This window comes from Bombus vosnesenskii, unplaced genomic scaffold, assembly GCF_011952255.1.
Source record: "Bombus vosnesenskii isolate JDL3184/JDL3185 unplaced genomic scaffold, Bvos_JDL3184-5_v1.1 scf7180000013304, whole genome shotgun sequence".
Classification (NCBI taxonomy): domain Eukaryota; kingdom Metazoa; phylum Arthropoda; class Insecta; order Hymenoptera; family Apidae; genus Bombus; species Bombus vosnesenskii.
In genome coordinates, this window is record NW_022882953.1 from 1,231,156 (window position 1) to 1,252,912 (window position 21,757).

The window sequence follows — 21,757 nt, forward strand, 5'->3', positions numbered from 1 at the left end:
ATGAAAAGAATTTCAGAAACTAAATACTACAACAGAAATTTGAAGAAATACGAGTTTCAACAAATACGATGCGGAAGAAGAAAAGGGACTTGTAACAAATATGATGCAACAGACATTCGAGTAAATTCCTATGAGAATTATGAAAAGAATGTCAGAAACTAAATACTACAACAAAAATTTGAAGAAATAGGAGTTTCAACAAATACGATGCGGAAAAAGAAAAAGGAGTTGTAACAAATATGATGCAACGGACATTCGTATGATAGCTTGTAGAAGATTTATGATTATTATTAATCATGCAAGGAGACGTTGGAAGATCAATCGCAATTATCATTCATTCTTTCCAATGATTTGATTTGGTATAAAAAATTCGTCCTAGAAGCAAAAACGTTTCTCGTTAACGCAAAAGTTTCCTTATCGTTTTAAGAAAGGTTGCGACTATTCAAACAACCGGTTAAGTACCACACCGAAAGCGTTAAGATGTGCTAAGAGCCCATGGCATTCACGCGTGCACCCTTGCGGCCGGGTATTTCCGCGGCTCCGTAACGTACCGTTTGACAATATTATAAACGCCTTCGTTTAAGCTGCATTCAGCTCGGATTTACGCCATGCAGCCGGCCCAACTTTGACACTTGCTATTTAAGCGATTCGCATTTTCAGAATTACCGACCGAATTCACTACAACTTATTACGATTCTCTTTTTCTCCTTTCAGTTATATCACTCGGTGTGTTTTAAAATAGCGACGACCTCATTTTGTCAGTTACGTACGATATATAGCTTCTGCGATATTGTATGTGCACAAAGAAAATTATAAGAAAGAAAGTTATCGCGTTATTGTCCTCGCTGTGATAACGAATTCCAACGAAGATTTAAAGGAAGAAATTTTCTTTTAAGTTTGACTTCAATGTAGACGTTAATTGCATCGAACGATATATGTAACAATCTTGTCGTAAGGTTTCTTAAAATTGTCTCATTGTTTCCCCCCTCCTTTTTTAGCTACAGCATTTTAAAAAAATTGTCAACACGTAGTAGCACTTTCTTAAATTAACAAGTAGCGATTTACTTGATTAAATTTGCAATTTACAAATTACCTTTTTTTGTATTATGTAACGTTGCCTAAGATTTTATTAATTAATAGCTTTTAGCGAGACTTTCAAAGTGAAATTAAAAAAATGAATTACATACCTGATTTGAAGGAAAACGTTGATACTGTTGAATCTTCGGCTTTCTCATTCAGTCCTTTCAGACGCGTTCACCTCGTTGAACTGAATCGTAGAACATCTTGTATCTTGTAATAAAAATTTTACTATTATCGTGGGCAATCAGCGTGACACAGAATTCGTTGGCCTAGTCGACGTCAAATTTCTCACATTGTTCCCCACCAACATGTGTCGTAACATAAATTCCAAAGAACTTGTATTTAAACGCTCGAAACAAGCTTTAATTATGAGACGACTATTAGAAGATTTACGCAGAGCCTTGTCAATTACATCGTCTTGTTCTTATCACAGAGTGCTGATAACTATGAACCATGAATAAGCAAACGAAGCCGAGCCTGTCCGTGGCAAAAGTCGTGAAACCACTTATCGTCAACGACTTCTGTAATATCGTCCCTGATGCAGCATGTTTCATTAAGAAATTTCAAAGGATCTCTCTTTTACTCAGCATTCATTGAGACTACGTTCAATAATGATATTTGATAACAAATGAACGCAGCATCTTGTGTACTGATATGACAAGAAAATTCCGTTGGCTATCTATCTTTTAAAATTTAAACTACGAGGATTTGGTTAATTGTGCGGAATTGTTGACTGGTTTACAATGAAATGAAGAGAATAGATTATTTGATAATTGACTGGAAATATTTATGAATAAATGTTCGCTGGAATTATTAATATTTAATATTCTTTTATATATATATAAAATAAATTATATTAAATAAGTATATATATATGTATTTATTATGACAACTTTTCTGGCTCATAGTTAATGCTTCTTCGTTTTATTGAAAAATAACTTGATGTTTCTCTGAAAGAAAATATGGAATTAATTCAAGGTAATCGTGAAACTTGTCATTTTTGTCTGGTTAATCTTTTTGAATAACGAGCAGGTACATGTCAATGATTCGTTGATCGTTTCTGCTAATTATTTCAATTAGTAAGTTAGTAAGAAATGAGTAATTTATACTCCTCCCTGTTCAAGGATATTAGTACGTGAAAAGGCAATGTGAACGTGTCGTGCAGATTTCTGAGAATGCATTACGTTCAAGTTAAAGTAGAAGATAAAGCCATCGTACATAAACGGGAAATTAGTCAAGCATCGAATGAAATATTCTTCTTGAAATAAAGATTCTTCGTTATCTAATTAGTCAATTAGCGAACGCAGAAGAAAAAGTGTTTTATATGTCTCTTTGCCGAGAACGAGATAACTATAGAAAATGTTATATAATATTGCTACTCACCTCGAGAATTTTATTACGAATTTTCAAACTTTCATAAGTTCGCATAAGTAAGCACGCACATTTTTCTATTATAATTTCACTTCGCTGCTAGTTTTTCACAAATGAAAAATTTGTACGACCCTTCTTCTCCTAAAATCCCCCAATTAGTAGAATTCTTTGCACGAGGTATCCACAACTATTTTACAAAATCAACTTACACCGCTGCTTGTAGACCGTAGACTGTAGACCCTTGAACACATCGAACAGCGACAGCTAATCCAAATGTAAGAATACTTTCCAGGTTCGTGGCTCGAAACAATGGTTTCACGCCGAAAGTAAATACACGAAGGTGTTTCTTATCTAGTGGAAGGGTATTTGTTTGGTCGGTTCGTATTTCGAACCCTTCTAAAAATTTACATAATTACTGTGAGAATGGTAGCTTCTTGGCTAGCGCCACTCCACGAACCACGAGATATTCCACTCGTGTTTCACTCACGCCCTTTGATGGATTCGTTTGCTTAGGTGGAAAGAGGCCGATCTTTTGTTTCTGTATCTTGTTGCGCGCACAGGGGATACACTCGTGACGATGGGGTGTGTGCAGCGTCTTATTCCTCGAAGAGCAACCAAATCGTGGCTAGTTGGAACGCGAAGCTTTTCAGCTTGAGAAGAAGATACGCAGGTAACGCGTCATCTCTTCGAACAAGACGGAATTCCTTTTGAGCCATTCGTCTTGGGGAATTAAAACGTGAGAACGATAAATAATCGAGCCGACGCGAGAAATCGCCCGGTTGATCGTGATCCCGATGGATCGCTCTTTTTAAGGAGCTTTGCTTGTATGGCGCGAACAGCGGGAAATTTGAGATTTCACGCGGCGGAAAAAAGAGGCGCATGTTTATATTTTTATTCAAACAACTGTAATCGAATAATTTTTAGCGTTTCGAATGCAATAAATCCAAAGTGGATACGTAGATGTAGTTTGGAAATTCGAACGGGACTTCACATTGACACAAGTGTTGTTCGAACGATGAAAATTTCGTTGTTGGTCATTTCTCGTTAAGTTAATTTTCTTAAAACGAATAGTTAGATGTTCGAAATTTCATCTTAGGGAAGAAGTAAATTTCAATATTTCGGTTGAAAAGCTTTGCGTACCGATACCCTAATCAAACAATTTCTAATGCGTATTTCAAATATGATAGATCGAGAGTCGAATCTTACATATAGTCGGAGCTTGATGAATGGAACAGGCACGGAACGAGTCTCGGTTTGTAAGAAGCATACAGTGAATTTGAAACGTCGGACTAGATTAGATACTGCGAATGTCAGTCAACCGAAATCCAACTCGCTTATTACGCACTCCCCTTCACCCACGCTTAAGAAAATAACATTCTTCGACTTCCTCGAGGCAGCGGGGGTGGCCGGCATAAATATTATTGAAACAGTGCGCTCCGCGTGACGCTCCACAGATCACTGACGTTCCCATATTTTTTTTCTTTCGTTTACCACGAACCACCGGATTCGTAGGTGGCGATGACGCACGTCATCGATACGTAAGAACACTTGGTGGTGACGTTCAAGTACAGTATAATCTACGGCGGGAGCACGTTGAACGTTATCTAAGAGCGGCTGTCGGGCCGCGTAAGTGTAATCTACGATCGAACTCTGCAAAGTGTTAGATAATCGAGTGAGAACGTCATCGACTGCCGGCTGTTAACAGGTCTCTTCGTCGTTCGACCACTCATTCTTGTTACGGAGAGATTCATCGCCCGCCGTGTCGTTCCCTTGTGGGGTCAATCACGAGCGATGTTTCATCGTTTACCAGCAACCAAGCTGGTGATATCCACGTGTTTGATGATATGACATCAGTCGTCTGCGAAACAGTAAGTTCTTTGTGGAATTCCTTAATCTAAGAATAGATTTCCCATTTTTTGTACATCAATTGCTGTATAGACAGGGTTGTATTTTCTTATCGATCAGCTTGTAATATTTGCTACGTACGCTGAACAGGTTCTAAAAATTGCGAGGGAATACTTTCATGATATTTTTTTAGTGAGTTATTCGTAATATCCTCCACGACGTTTTATCGTCTTTTAATTTACTACCCATAAGTCAGGTCAAAACGAACGAATCAGAAACTATTTCGAAGCGGTTCTATCTAAAATCTAAAGCTCATTACTAGATTCCATAGATGTAATCGAGCGTTGGTTTTTGTATATTAGACGAGAATGAAAAATTATCCGTTGGCGATGAATTTCCTCGTATTTTCTATAACTCTACCCTTTTCTATGAGATCTTCCTTTCCGATTTTACGATAGTAACAATCTTCATAGCATTTTTACATCGAACTCTGAAGAGATCATATTAATCGTAGAGTAATCTGATAGAATTATCTATTCAAAATTAGAAGAAATACTCTTTGAATATTTGCTGTGCGTGTTCGCACCTTTCAGTTTCCCACAAATGTATAACAATCGACAGGCTAACAATCACCAACGTGCACGTACGCGATCAAAGAAAATGGATCGATTGAAACGACGAGACAGAAGCAGAACCCGTAGGATGGAGTCGATTAGAGTGGCTTTATGGTACACTGTGTCATATGTGACAGGAACGACAGTGGTCGCAGAAACAGTTCTTATTATTAGCCGGCATCCCCTGTCTCGTACATTGATTTACTTCGACTGTCACTGCTCGATAAGCTGGTCGTAAGTCGTAATGCATTGCCTGGCGGTGGGTTTGCCGTACGGATGCAAATATATCTCGTGGCACCGGTTGAACCCGGTTCGTTTCTTCGTCTAGTGGCGATCGTATAAATGTTCGTCACTTAACAAGATTCTCGGATTTCAGAGAGGCAGTTCCGCACCGATATGTTGCATTTAGACGTCGCGACAGCGCGTTCGTCAGTCTTTTCACGCAGGGTGGTTCGGTGGTCTCCGACAAAGATTGAGTTGGTACAGCTGAATAATGAAACTGTTCATTTGTTACGTGTAAAGTATTCATTTATCTGAAAGAACGTTTCAGAAATGAATCGAAGTTGTAAGAGTTGAAATTTCCCTGTCTATTTCGAGGATTTTCTATTTGTAGTTTCTTGAAATTCAAGAGGGAATATGTAGAGTGGAACATGGTAAACCTATTTCTTATTTTTCGAAAGTAGAATATGTGATTACTCATTGTATGTAAGCATCTAATATAGCACATTGAATAAAACATATTTCTTCTTATCTGCTTTTAGATTTACGTAAACGTATAGGAAACAGAGAAAGTTCATTAATCATAAAGAAAGAGAACAAATTTACGCTGTCAATTACCAGTCACGTTCATTTAACATATCCTTCGCTTTCTCAATTTCGTGCCCGATGGACTTCTATCTAAATACACCTGCTTATTATTATGATATACTGGATACATAATATATTAAATATATCGATATATCGACTGAAATACCAGCGTGTGAAAGAAATTATAACACCAGATATTATCAAAGAAACACACTTCATAAACTTCATTTTTATGAAAATAACATTACCATGAAAAACCATTATACCAACTACTAATCGATCAATTTCTCAAACCAATGAATTTCTACAATCTTCCTTAAAAAAGAAAGAGGAAAAAAAATGTCTTCTAATATCTTCTTTAATCACGTTTACCTGCATTCCTTTGAAAACACGAAACTACATTGAAGATTATTTTACATTTCGATAGCAATAGAATTTAACCCGGGGACCGATAAATCAATTACAGATTTGTTTCCAATAAATCGCGTATCTTGAATCGATTCGATTTCTTTTCGAGCGTAGATTGCATGCAAATATCCTCAGGGCCACGGAACATTTCAATCAAATCCGGTTCGCCTGCCGTCAATACGCATTAACGTTCTTCATTTACACGGCACTTGTTAAGTCTTGACATTTTATGGTGGCGCCGTCTGACAGGCGTGACAGCATCGGCGCGGCAATGCACGTTGCGACCAACACTTAATTGCCGCTTAATAACCACCTGAGAAAAGTTCACTGGCATTGTCTACAACCTGGAAAAGAAACGTCGACGATCGATTTGCGATCGCTTTTACTACCAAGGATCGAGAAAGGCCGAGAAAGAGCAAGAAAGATCAAGAAAGATGAATAAAACGCGCCTAACTTTCTCTCCATGCCGGTTTTACCGTGGGTCGATGGTTTTTCTTTCACGTCATCGGAGAATCACCTTATCACCGATTTAATTAACATTTCGCCAGTTGGCGCAGTATTAATGCTCGTGGAATGTTGATTAAAAATTCCAGGAACAGGGGGAAAAAGTCAACAATTCGCTGGTTTCACGCGTTCACGTGTGTCTAATAGCGTCAACAGTCTGGTTTCGTTTCGTTCGCGATCCAATTAAATATCTCCGATATCTACGATTTTAGGTTTGCCAATGTTCGTACTCTAAAACGTTCGGTTAATCGTACGCCCGGTATAATTAGTTTCGATTTTATCCAGGAAAAATGGCTTGTTACCACAGGTTCGATTAGAGGCGACACTTACTAAAAGTGCCACTTATTGACTCCACTCGATTCCACAAGATTTTTCCAATATTCGTAAGTCGATCGTAAGAAGGTATCGGCTGGTGATAGGAGTTTCTATTAGATACATTGTATGTATTGAGCAATGTTAACTCGATTCGTTTATCGTGAAACGGAGTTACGAGTCGATAAGATAGAACCGCGTTGTTCAACTATTTTCAGAGGTATGCCGTATAGTATATTGGTATACCGGACCGATTTAGCTCTTATATTATGAATTCGCAGGCAGATACGATCATCGAGAAAACCATTCGATTTTCAATTTTACTTACTGCCCCTTCAGGTTAATGACGTCCGAGAACTGCACGATACCGCGTTGTACAAATGTGATACTAACACAGAAAGTAAGCATTACTAATTTTGACATAACCATTTCGTAACGTGATAGAAATAGTTTGCCGATGAAATTTATTCGACCATGAATCACGTGCCGTTTGTTACTTATCGACAGAATTAACTTTCGAATGATTCCTCATACTATTTTCAATTGTGTTCTCAGATATTATTCCACCAAAATATTAACTTACTATCTTCGTCGATTCTCATCGATAGAATATTTGAAAAATAGTCTCGGATTTCAGAATTCTTTTCGTTTAAACAGGATATTCTATTTAAAAGGAATCACGATATCGTAGTTCAGTACTATATCTGTGGTAACAATACACACGCTAGAAAGAGAATTATTTTCTTTGAAACCTTTCATGCTCCATGTGGTATACGTGTAACGTCGTATTTTAGCATTAATTAAGAAAATAAAAGATGAATGTATCTGTCTCCGGTAAAATCGATCCAAAATTTTAGCATCAACATCAGACAAAATTTCTCTCTATAATTAATCATTGATAAAAGAAAATTCTTCCACAGCTTGAAATAAATTCTTTCCTGAAGGGATGAATTACAGTTTCTCTTATCTCGAAATATGTGAGGTACATATAACTCGTATATAATATAAGATGTGAACCTTACTATCTAGTTAACGTTGTTTACAAGCGCGCATAAATTTTGTGTGTCATAGTAGCCTCAACTTAATATGAATAATTCTTCATATGAATATGCTAACCCTGATACCAATTAAATGCATATCGATTCAGTTCCGTTTTACTTAATTTTGATCATCGTCCAAAGACGCACTCGACTTCATTATCACACGTACTAAATCTCCCAGCTAGTTAATAAAGGCAACTGAAGATTCCTTCTTTTACGAATTGCTCAAACAAACTGTCTAACCGATTTGTTCCTAAATCGATTTGTGTCTAGATCGATTTGTGTCGACTAGATATACGAGCGTGAATAATCTTTTCATTGCTAAATATATGTATGTATATTACTTGTAACACGTGCCCGTAGCCAAGATTTAACCATGACGCAAATTCACGCAGTGATTATAGATTAAAAATCACAGAAAGTCATGCACAGTGACAAGGGAGATCGGTCGATGTAAATAGAGCGAGAGAATTTTTAGGGAGCGGCTCTTTTACATCGAAAGCTGTTCTCAACGCATTTATCATCCCCCTGTTCAATTTAATCCTACTTAATAGCGCGCATACGATAAAACTGGATCGCTTTGTAATATCTAACACCAGGATTATTTTTTCCCGATTTTAGGTTAATCCGTGATGATTATCTGTCTTTGACTTGCGTTCCATTTTTTCTTCTTGTTCTTTTTTTCTTTTTTTTGAATAGGAAATCTTGAATATAATAAGAATGTAAATGATGGTAATTTATAAAGGCGAAAGGGGGCGCAAAAATGTTAGAAAAAGAATTTTATTAGGTTTCTTTCATGCTAGGAACAGCATGTTTGGAATAAAATTAAATTGAAAAAAGAGAAACGAATGCCATTAGAATTACCTACATAAATACCGAATTATATTGTTATATCCATAAAAGTTGTATTGAATTTGATCTGCTTCTACTTTTTAATAATACAAATATTGAACGTCGTTATGTTTAATCTTTAAGAAGAATCGAGACACATTTGATCAGCGTTCGCAAGCAGGTTTCCAATCGTGCGATAAGCTGGCGCGTAATTGGTACAGCTAATTATAATCATATACGGCCATTTCTAATTAGAATCGTAATAACTTTAATAATTGGTCGTGAAATATCGAATCAATGGGAGATAGGTACCTCACCGCGATATTTATTCATGCTATTTATTATTATTTCGCTTATCATCCGAGTGTGTTCATATCAGGTTATTATATTATAATTAATTCCAGTTTTAATTTTAGCGTACAACCCTGCGCGCAATTATTCACTAAAAGATTCTCGTTTTTGAACGATGGAACTGGTTCCAGCGGGATAGTGTTTCACCCCTCGTAATTGCCAATGCTAATAAATAATTTGCTCTAGCTATCATATTAAAAAGCAAATTTTCTCGTAAATCAAGCTGTGCCCGTAACAAAATGACACGGTAATCTATTAAAAGGAGTAGGATAATAGCGATCTTCGTGGAGCAGCCGTGATTTAAATTAACATTCCTTGATAGTTTGTTTCACTTCAAAATTGCTCTAAGTGGCACAATGTATCTATGTATACCGTGCCCGTATAAATAGCATTGATATCGTTAGAGAGTAAGGATATCAGAATCGTTTCAATTTTTAATCAAGCAGCATAAATTTAGCACGTTGGAGTAATTTATGCAACTTGTCCATTATGGAAATTGGGCCTGGTGATTTTCATAATGACCTAACGTAGGCTTTTCGCGCAAATCGGACTTTGCGGAAGGAAGCTTCTTCTTATGTACGATGATAAGCGTTTATCTTTAGCGTTGCCATATAGCTGTACAAATAGGAATTGATTCTTTGTTTTGAAACGAGTAAATAATTAATAAACTAAGTTATGAAATAGGAGTTTGGGATATTGATTATTTAAGAGCGAGAATTTTAATTTCATTGTTGTCAGATAAATTTCGTCATCGTTCCACCTATTTGACATAAGACCTCTATGGGCAATTAATCTTATTATATATATCGGGCCCACTCCTGGGTTTACTCACAATGGGACATACGTTATAAAATGGTAGAGATTAAATGTAGGAGTAGACATTTACGATATAATAAACTGTTTACTCGATAACCAACTTCAGCGTTACAACAAAGTTTTCGAAGCATTAAACGACCCACTAACATTCTCCATTACTTCGAGTAGGCGATCCTCTCAACAATCTATCATTCCATTAATCATTCCACGTTACAACATTCATTCGATAATTCATCTTTCTACGTTACTTTTCAATCGCATCCTAATTGGTCGTTAATTGGAAAACATTACCAACTAATGAGCATAAATAAAATGAGTATATGAATCATTAATAAGTTGGACTAGCAAGGATCGAATTAAGTAGAATCAGCCCTTTATAGACAAGTTAGACCGTTGAATTTATAGGAGGGAAATTATTCCATTCTTCAATTTCTTCCAGCGAAATTTTTATTTCATTGAGAAAACGTTTCAAACATTTGGCTTCAAAATTGGCGATATAGTATAGCAAAGACATCAATGAATATTTCAGAATTTTGAAAGTCTAGAACAGTAAAAATGTTTCATTGCGCGGGCATAAATGGTCCAATTTGCTTACGCAGAGCTAACAAATTTTCGTTCTGATAGACTCGTCAAATGACATTGTTCAACGAAAACTGTCGAACCGATCGAAATAACTAATTTATAATTTTTCATAATATCTTCATAAATGATCTTTTGTGAACTATAAATGTTTGATTTTGTGTTATATGTAGATATATCTTTTATGTATATAGATACATTTTACACGCTTCTCGTGTGGCTTTCTTGGATACAAATCTTGTACGTATGTCGTCGATAATCCTACTGTCAATGCACCTTAAATCAATGAGAAAGATGAAGGTGGTATAACAAATAAAAATTTCAGAAAGAAATGGAATAAAATCGATAGAAGTCTGATAGAGAAGTAACTTCAAAGTGTACGCTTAATGTACACTGTTTCGCAATGCAGAGATCTCCCCCATGTACCGACGCGATTTATCAAGTTGTAAAACGGCCAATGGATGTTAGCTGTCAGGTCGGCCGAGCAACGATTTGTCATCCAGCCGCGGCAGCTGACTCCCGCTACGCAACAGAGGGTTCCACTAACTTTGTTAGGATTCCGTGGCAGTCGGTGCTGATCGCATTCTGACATAGCTTTTACGCGACTGTCAGATCGATATGGCCCCCGCGAAATCATCCGATAAAAGCGTGACAGTCCCAAAAAATAACGTGCACTTTAGATGTCACTTAAGTGTGAATAATAAGCTTCCAAAAGGGCAGAGCTGAATAACCTTTCTAGTCTCGAAAGTTTTGTTGCACGAGGACATAAATAAGCAAAGAGACAGGTGTTTCTTGATAATTGTAGAACTATCGTCTTAGTCATTCTAAACAGGGGAAGATAAATATAGCAATTTGGTGTATTTAGAGGGCACGAGTCACTCATCATTGAAAAGATTATAATCTTGTGTATGATTGAATTCGTGCTATTTAAAATTTTTTAGAAGATTCCTGATCAAAGGTATCTAATCTTTTGCTTTATTATCATTCTTTTTTTTTTGTGTGTGATTATGTTAGAGTTTGTTATTTACGAATTAGAATGTCTAAAGTAAAAAAAGCGAAACATTTAAATTTCTTAGACAATTTTTATCTGGTAATTTACAGTCTTGTAATTTAGAATAAAAATCAAATTTAATAAAATCGAGTTTCGTTGAATTCACTTTATAATAGTTTAGTTTTAATAGTTTAGAGATCTCGTCTTTCAATTTCTGATTATCTTCATACTACGTTAAAACTACGAATTGCTATTTAGAATAAAATATGGCTGATTTGGATGTATAATAAAGTATAATAAAAGATACTTTATAAAAGTACAACAGGCATTTCATAACACACTATTTGCACACATACGTTATAGTTATCGTAGCTTATAGCTTAGGTTGCTCGTGTGTCGAACGATAGAAACATTCATTAATGGTAATTCAAGACCCTCTAAGCTTGTGCATACGACGAATGGAAAGAGTATTAATATTAAACAATAGCTGTCAGAAATAAATAGCAGCGCGTGTCTTATTAGTACCTTTTCACGCATGCTTAACGTGTCTCACGGAGCTCGAGGCCATAGATGAAATAGTAACTCTCCAAGCGAATTTGCCTACCGTGACATTTCATTTTACTCGGGACAATTTCATTTGAATTCACAGTAGCCTTCGTTTTTGAGCCACTGTCGCGATATTCAGTCGCTCGATAATATGTAATTAGTCGCAATCATGTCAACAGATATTAATCCTTAGATATCCTTTGAGTAGAAATGACAGATCTAGACTGCACGAGATCTGTCACGTGAAATTCTCGTATCTGGAGATACACAAACATAAATACATTATACATAATACGATGATACGAGATCTTAGTCAGATCATCTTCCAGGAGCAAATAAAATTATATCAATTTTCGACGGAAGATAAACACGTCTCTGTGTTTTGTTTAAAATAATAGCGGATTATTTTTCGACAATTGTTTCTAAGCTAAAATAAAGGCGTATTTGAATGGGAAATTTAATTAATTAAAGGACATTCGTAAGAGAAAAATTCTGTTATTAAGAATGACAAAATCTTTGATTGTAGGAAACTTAAATTCCAACAGAGAAACTTTTACGCTTCTCAACATGCTAACGCATAACAGTGCTTGTTCGTAAAGACTTTGAAGCCATAACAAAATCCTTTGGATGAATAGGATGTTACGTATCGTTTTCTGTACGTAGCTATTTCATTATTAGAGAAACATACGCTTACATATGCGCATTTGCACTGATCTCTTCAAACGATCCAAACACATTTGCTTCAAAATAAGTCGTCAGATAATGAGTTAATGTATGAATGAGACGTAAGTAATATACATGATTGATAGTGCTGCCTGTCAAGACAGTTGCTAACCTATTTGAATTACCTGTAATTATTACTCTACATTGAAATAATCGTCTTTTTCTTCGTCGACGACTTAACAAGCCGCTTTAACCATTACACAAACCGACGCAACGATAGATACGAGAAAATCTCGCAGTGAGTTAGTGGTCTCGCAACAATGAGAAATTGGAAGCGGTAAACGAAGCATATGGTCGTAGCGGTGCGTTTCCATGCATATTAAGCAGAGAACCCGAGGGGCTCGTAACTATTCCACGTACAAGAATAACTCCGACGTGCTACGCTACTGAGGAGAACCAGTAAGCCGCGTAAACGACCGTAACACAGCCGTAATATTTTTTCACACGGCTGACAATTCGCCGTGTCTTTGCGAACACGGCTCCTTACAACTTTATCTACGCCGAGAATCTTGGGAACGACGTCGCGGAAACTATTCGAAACTAAGCGTTCCATCGTTCGAACGTTTCCTTTTCGTTTCACTTTGTTAACTTGTAAACAACTGGTATGGAACTTGCTACATTATCTTTTCAACGTTACCATTACTAAGTTCATATATTATCGTCAGACCTTGCTTTCAAATCAAAGGCATCCTCACATCCGACGAGTAATGCGACTAACACCTGTGTTAGCGTGACTAAAAAAATCAGGACAATAGGAGGCTCTGGTATGCACCTGCACCGTGTAATTGGAATGTTAAGACGGCCATAGTTCTACGATTGTCTCTTGGATATCTTCAAAATTTAATCGTTCGATGATAAGTAATTGCTTACACTTAATTCTAATAGAAATATAGTGATAGAAAAAAGATACGAATAAGGCACAGTGTGATATATGTCAGCGATAAACGAGCTATACGAAAGTCAAGTTCATCAACTCTATCGAGGGGAATCATCTGATTCCTGAAAAGTTAAACGTTGTTCACGAACGTATTTTCAATTTTGTTTATCGAATGTTTCAGGAAATGAAGTTGATCTGGTTGGTTTTTAGTAGTCAGTAAGTTAATGTCAAAATCGAAGTATTAGGTTGTCCGATAAGTTTCTTTCGTTTTATGATGAAATAATAGACGCAGAAGGTTTTTTGTTTTATATTATTTTGTCAAATTACGTACGATCTATTTTGTTCTGTTGAGATAAACACCGCGATATTTCACAGGCTTATTTTCACGTTTGTACGAAGGTGCACTGTTGCAAAAAACACGTTTGCGAAAGAAAGACACTTTTCGGACAACCTAATACATATTATCTTGTATATAGTAACTAAAGGCAATCACGAATATGATACTTAATAAAGGATCCAGTTTAGTTTGCGTGTATCAAATTTAACCTCGCACGTAATTGCTCTCGAAGTTAGCGCTGGAAGATGGAATCATATATCGAAAACTTGTTCCCAAATTACCAAACCAAACTGAACAAGAGTAAGTATCCGCTTAAATCCCCTGGTTGGTGTTCGCACCTGTTTTTGTGAAAGATCCACCGGGAATTAAGGCTGTGAAGAGATTGCGGAATGAACGAGAGCTCTTGGGATTCAGGCTCGTTGGTATGCAGTCGGCTTGGTTTCTTGTAAATTCGCAGTCTCTTTACCGCGTAAAATGACGTTAGACCGTTACAGCTTCCTCGTGTTTTCACCCCGTTTATGCATTATGCAAGTAGAAAGCGGGAGGCGAAGAGAAGGCGAGAGGGCCAAGGAAACCGGGCGCGGATAATAAGAGGGCGGTCAATGATGCGGGTTTAATCGTCTCGTGAAACACCTAAAGCCACGTATCCACCGGATATCGCTACTCAAAATATAAATATTAACTGTAACGTTCATCAACGTTCGAATTTTTTAATTTAGATATCTGGCAAATTTTAACAAACATTGATAAATGAAATATTACATTCAGAATATGATCAATCAAATTTTCTATTTCTTTCTTCTTTTTTACAGAGAAGCTATTTTAAAACTCAGCGCATTGTTAGATCTCAAAATTATTATTTTCTTCAACTTTCTACGGACGTAAAGGAACAACACAATTTTCTTTAATGTAGCAACATTGTTTTAAAGCCATACAAATTTTCACGATCGTTCACAATTGTTTACGCTCTATGTCCGCTATCTACCGAAGAAAATTTACATTATCGAACGTTAGCGAAAGTTTGCAAACATTGACAAAAGTTTTGCCCGACCAATGGAAATCTGCCTTTAAAAAGCATTCGCGACGAATATCTGTTAACGTTAGATACGCGATTTATATATCAATTTCCACGTGCATAACTTTCTAAAGGCTGAACCGTTTCATAAACGTTCATAAACCACTTGCGTCTGACCAGTGTATACGCGGCTTAATGGCTATTCCGCGCAGACGTCATTGACCATCTTCACTGACGACGAACGTCTCTCGTCTCTTCGAACGCCAGAACGCTGTTTTACATACCATAAATCACTGTAACAATATCGGCTCGACCATGTTAATTTGCCTGATATTTTTCATTATACCGGAAGCGATATATCTGGACTGGTTTTTGGCGACGCTACGCTTTTATGCGTTTTTTTTCCCAGAATTCCTTTCGCCAATGATCGAATGGATACTTTCGTCGGTGTGGATTTTGATGGAAATTCAGTTCCGGTCAGATGTTACTAAGAAGCAACGAGAACGTTCGTAATCGTCGAAGATAAAAAGTGATAATCGACGATATCCGATTTTTACGAGTACTTAGTCTTACATTTAACATGTTGCGTTGTAAGACGTAATTAGTATAGTGGTGGTTTTATCACGTAGGTAGAAACATTGGGAAATTTACAACGGGTGGTACAGTGAGTTACGCAACTGCTTGTTCTCCCAAACTGCCTATTTCTTCTTCCAAATTACCTCAAAGATAAAATTTTTTATGGTTTCATAAAACCCATCTTACTAATTATGCATTAAAATTTCTATCAAGATACGGGAAGGAAGAATTCTTCCGAAAAGTATGCCAGCAAGATCGTAATTCGTTATTGATCATAATTTATAAAAAAGAAATATAAACTCATTTCCACGTCGAGATTTATATGAAAAAGAAATACTCTTAATACATTGATAAATATCTTCGTTTCATCGTTATCTCCTAAATTTCCCATAATATTTATGAAATAATTTGAGTCGAGCAATCGTATAGTACCGTTCATCCCCATTGAAATGGTTTTCGAACTTGTTGGTACGCAATATCCGGCGAACGATATCCTCGGACTGGTTCGTCGGTTACTGCACAATACGTGCACGCGCTTTCAAAGCAATCCTCGCAATCAGGAGCACGCAGAGCAGTGCACTGGCAATTTCGTTAAGTAGCTGTTCTCCCAGTCCCGGCTATTTGCACCAATTGACCGTTTACCGTTAAACAGTTTGTACATACCAGATTCCGTCGCATATAATTACAAGTAGATTGGATACACACGGTATCTGTCGGAGGCTCGGCGCGAAATTCCGATCGTTATCTGCCAGCTCGGACTTAAACGGAACTTATTACTCGTCGTGTTCCCTTCGAGGTCCATAGAATTCGAACGACCTATAAATACCCACCGTTCCACTGGCCTCCCTTCCTTTCTTCGTCCGCTAATCTATTCGTTCTCTTCTCCTTTAACAAACTTGAACCGCTCCGAGAAGAGAAGGTACTTCTTCGGAAGCCACGATCGACTCGGGTAAGAGCGTAAAAGCGGGCTGACCTTTAGCCAATGTGTAACTCGTCGAGATTGGACGTATGGTAAATTACCAAACGACAACCAGTCAGATAGCATCTGACACAACATTTTTACGGTTCTCTGGTTGGCGCACGAGGGGCCATTACTTACTCGTAATGGGATTAAGGGCGCGCTGATGCAATCCTTGCCGCGAACATCGACGCCAGGAGCCGCCCGATCTTCTGGCTATATTTCTTCTACTACCACCCGCGCTTTGTGACTCGTATTAACGTCGGATTCGAGTATCTAGCGATAAAACGTTGTCGCCAACGCGACGTCACACGAGCTATCTGGAATCGAAGCGCGACGGCGTTAATCCGTGAAATTGTAATTAAATTAGCCCCTGTCTGATCTTGTGTGCCGATAATTTGCATTATGCGAAAAAGAATACAGAAACGTGACTCCTTATCGATTGCTACCGTGAATCGAACGGTTGCCGCGGTAGGTTCGCGTGTCCCTCGTGCATTGATTATGTATTATGGAGATTCTAACGTTTCCTTACGTGACTATACACGTACGCACGAGACTCGTTTTGGCCATCCAATCCTTTATATCGTGACTTGTTTCATGGAATTATATCGCATGTCTTTATTTTTATCATTATATAATTATATCTATATATCTCATATATTTCAGAAGTGACGCATACAGCTCGAACAAGATTCTTAGGAAAAACGAAAAGCTTGGAACTATTTGCAACAGCGGTTAAATATTGTTTTTGTAATTTTCTGTTCTTAGTCTTTGAAAGCCTTTTTTGACGATCTTCTTCTAACACAGGATTCAATTACACGTTTTAAATTACCACAGTTTTTAAATACACGTACGATGTATGACGATTTAAATCCAAATAGATTTGTCGTACAGCAGGAGTTCATTTTCGTCGATGCTTTAATCGTGTCGTAACGTTTAATCTTCCATTATCAATCTAACCCACTCAGCTTACTATTACACCCACAAACAGTTCTTTTCCTCGGAACTCTACACTAGGACACCTGTCTCGATCCAACCTCATTCACAAAAATCACATCCTGCACAGTACACTCTATAAACAAGTCGAAACAACACTTCGAACCTACCTTGGAACATTAACTTGGCCGGTTCGTTACAGCCGCGCAACACCATGATCACAAATCTAATTGAGCCAGTCGGTAACGAGGTTTCGAATATCCAGCAGCAGAGTGACACGAGAGAGTCCAACATCTGGTATATCTCTCCCCCCGCGATTTCGAAACGATTCATTCATTCGTCCCACACCGACCGGTTATTTTCATCGCACGAAACTGTTGCTAGGCCCTTGTTATGTGAACACAGGGCACGCGGTTCCCTCGCCAACAATGAGTCGTTGTCGTTGCCACAGTTTACCAGATAAGGCGGACGGCTACCGCTTGGGATTACTCGACCCCGTTCCCGTGCAACTGGTCTAAAAAGTCGAAATCAACGACACCCGTGTGCCAAGCATTGTCGACTGTATCGAGAGTGAATAACGTAGCTCTGCTACCCGTAACTATGGCGTGAACGTAGGATTTCCTGTGTCAAACAAGAGCGTCTAGACGTAGCATGCAGACACGATCAGACAGATTTTCTCTAAGGTTACATGGTTAGGACGTGCGTTCCGACAAAGTGTCGTCTTGCTAAGCGAAACATCCGGAGGCCGAATCTATATACAGTGGCTGCAGAAATATTTGCACATATTTTTGTTTCTTAATGAAATCTTTTCCTGTCAGAGTCTATACATCCCATTCTTACAGTATCAAATCTTCATAGTCACACGAAAGTAGTATACTGTGTGACACGAAATTTAATATACTTGGAATTAATTAATCGATATATAAATGCTATAGTAGATAACGGCGTGCAAACACCTTTTGTAGCCACTGTATTTGATTGTTCGCGTGTTCATTGGGACGACAATTCGTCACAACGAACGTATTGACTATAACCATAGCCGTGAACATACACTGCCGCGTCTCAAACTTATCATCGTTCGTTTCTAACTATGGCTTGATTCCATGTGTAATATTTAAAGTTCCAAGAAGTTCTATCAGCCTGCAATCTCATTTCGAATTGCCTACAACTGGGAAACCCGTTCTGGAATCGTCCAAGAAGCCAATCAAACAGTAAAGAGCAAAAAGTCATCGACATTTATCGCCGATAAATCTGCAATCCTCGTTAGTCGACAATTAATCTAAATCCCCGTCAATTAACGCGACGTCGCGATCTGGATCGCGGTTGTCCACAATGTCCACGCCTCGAGCACGGGCGATCGAGACCGCAGATTAAACGTCTCTTTCTCTTCTGCGACGCGTAACCTGAAAAATCGCCGTGACATCGGTCCTTTTAGAATTCTTGTTCCCTTCTTTCCGCATCACAGACTGATCGATACGATCTCGATCGACGATGTCGCTCGATAAATCGATCCCCGATGCGATCTCTTCGTTGGCGTCTGGGATCTTGTGGCGGTGACATGACAGCGGAAATGGGCGCAGCAGCTCGCTTCTGGGTAGCAGACATTCACCGTCTGGTCAACTTTGCTTTCAGTCGTTCAAAAGTCAATTATATCTCTTTAACGTTGAAAAATGTCTCAAGTTTGAACAAAATATAAAAAAAAAAATTGTTATCGAGACGAATAGCTTCTCGTTTCAATTTTATATGAAATATCTTCTCAAGTCTTAAGCCATTACAAATCCTTGTTGATTGCTCAAATTAGAGCAAGTACGAGATATAAAAATTTGAGGATCACAGGAGATTTACGGTAGGATTTCTGGTAATGTTGTCAGACGCGTTTATACCGATTTATATGTTTGGACATGATCGAGTACGTGTAATAACGTGATTTTGAAGTATTTAACAGCGAACGTGACTTCCAAGATTGCAGCGAAACACGAGAGAATTGTGAACAACAGAAGACAATTTACTTATGCATAAAAACGTGTTTACCTTGGAACGAAAAGTTTTCTGCATCGTCAGAATTTAAAAAAGATAATGAGATGACTTGCTTCGAGCAAAACACCCTGTATGTTCTCACTTTGTTGTATTAACTCATCAAAGAGTTTTAGTGCTTTTATTTCCGTAATTACCGTAAAAACATCATGTTGAACTGTTATTGAAATAAAAACGTAATTATACATTTTTTCCCATTGTACTTTATTAATTGTAATCACCAACACGTTTATATAGTGTACACACATGACGGTACGCCTAGTACTTCTAGGGTTAAAAATAACAACTCAACCAGCTCGTATAATCACTCTTCTCACAAGTAATTACCTTTCTCTGCTCATTAAGATAAAATATTAAGCGTCGTACACAAAGCGACCGAGTAATGAAAGCAAATATAATGTTACCGTGAACCGCAAATGGAGCCGGATAGTTTCGACAAATGGCGGTAATTTATATCGTAATTCATCGGTTTGTCGGTCTGTCTTACGCGTCATTCTCACCAGATAAACACGTAAATCGCCGTCCATGGCTAACTACCCTCGTATACATCATATCGGCTGTATTATATTCCTCTTCCTCATCCTTCTTTTCATCCGTTTTCTACGTTCACGTACGATCCATCTTGTTTGGCGCGTGCCGAGGGCGATGAGCGAAACGCGCGTTCTCCAACGTGTGTTTAGACCGAATATTTCTTCGGGAACGTGAAATTGCAACGGGAGATATAATTCAAGGCCCATGAAGTCACGTTCCATTCCGTTAAGTCGACTCTCGGCTGCTCGATCCGATCGACAATTTATTCGAGAATTATTAATGCGCTGTAGAAAGGAGAAGCAAAAATTGAAGAAACTGTAAAATATGGTTTGAAGCCTTACAATTAGTCAGATTAATCAAGTTACTCGAGTTTAAGACTTCTGAGTTTGTTGAAAAATGTTGGATGCGCGTGTATAAGAGAGAAATTAAATATTATAATAGAATTCCATGAATGGAATTCTTATTAATTGGAGTTCGCGAGTTAAGTTACGTAAATTTGAGATGTTTGAATTTATAAAAATTATCGGATGAAAATAGGCTCGTAAAAATGATATAATATGATGAATATTTTGTTGGAAAAAAGGGAAATGCGTCGAACAAAAATTAAAGATGTGCTTCCTTCGGGAGCATTGCCCAAAATTTTGTTCCAATAAATGAAGTTCGACCGGTATAATCTAACGTGGTGCTTTCATCAGAGCAACAACAATTTTACGCTACGTACGCTTAAGGCGTAGGTATAGCTAAGCGCAACAAACTAATCGTAAATTCTGTAGAACCGACGAAACAATGACGCTAACTATCTGAAGCACCGTATAATTATCCCCACACGTGTTCTGCTTCCGTACAATAAACGTTTATGCATATTTCATAGTGATTGTCATTTAAATCGGACCTGAAGCAGTTTAAACGGATTCCAGGAACGATCGAACGCTTGAAATGGAAGAATGAAGAAAAGAAAAAAAGAAAAAAAAAAAGGAAAGAAAATGGGATCGTGAGAACTACACGGTGGAAAAAGTGGAAAAAAAAGGGAAACTAGAAAATACTTGTGTCGCGACCGAAACGACGGAAACATTCCCTGTTTAACTTTGAAGTTTACCGAGACGTTGACATCGATACCGTGCTATAGTGATGCAAATGAAGCCGCAACGCGGTTCCCTGGTACTAGTAACAGACCTCGTATGTTTGAACGTTTGTCGCGAGGACGATCTCTACGAAGCGAACGAACTTTTCACGGTTGACCCATCGCTGGAGACGAGAATTTTCAGTGAGTACATATATTGCCCAAAAAAGAAAACATAGTACGTTTGTCGTTCGTTTGTCGCTGTGCAGGGGACGGATACTTCGAAACACGGTTCTCAGAATGGTTTTGTTTATGTCGCGCGCTTTTGATTTTCGATTAGAAAGTGCATTCTCCTGAACTATGTTACCTAGACGTTTCTACATAGTGATATCTGGCAACTGGATTCTTATACGTTTGGAGACAGAAAGAGGAATGTTTTGGGGTTTCGTAATAGTTTGTGGTATTGTTATTACACTGCGGAATTTTACGCGCTTAAGGGAAATTTAAATGTAAGAAATTTATAGAATACGTGTAATATGCAAAAATGGTAGGTGAGTTTAACGATGAAAGAACGTTTAATAGATGAAAGAAATTTCTGTTACTACAAATTATAAA

The 21,757-nt window shown here is 37.7% G+C and overlaps 1 protein-coding gene across 3 annotated transcripts in view; it reads left to right on the plus strand.

Moving 5' to 3' along the window:
- The window catches only part of LOC117234333, a 113,512-nt gene that overhangs the window by 50,121 nt on the left and 41,634 nt on the right, over positions 1–21,757 (plus strand). The window contains exon 1 of one of the 3 annotated variants that reach the window (XM_033495432.1): positions 21,055–21,346. The exons of the other annotated variants lie outside the window; for them this stretch is intronic. The gene's annotated coding sequence lies outside the window, so the exon portion shown is untranslated. Of the gene's footprint in view, positions 1–21,054; positions 21,347–21,757 lie in introns of those variants that run through there. 3 annotated transcript variants of the gene reach the window in all.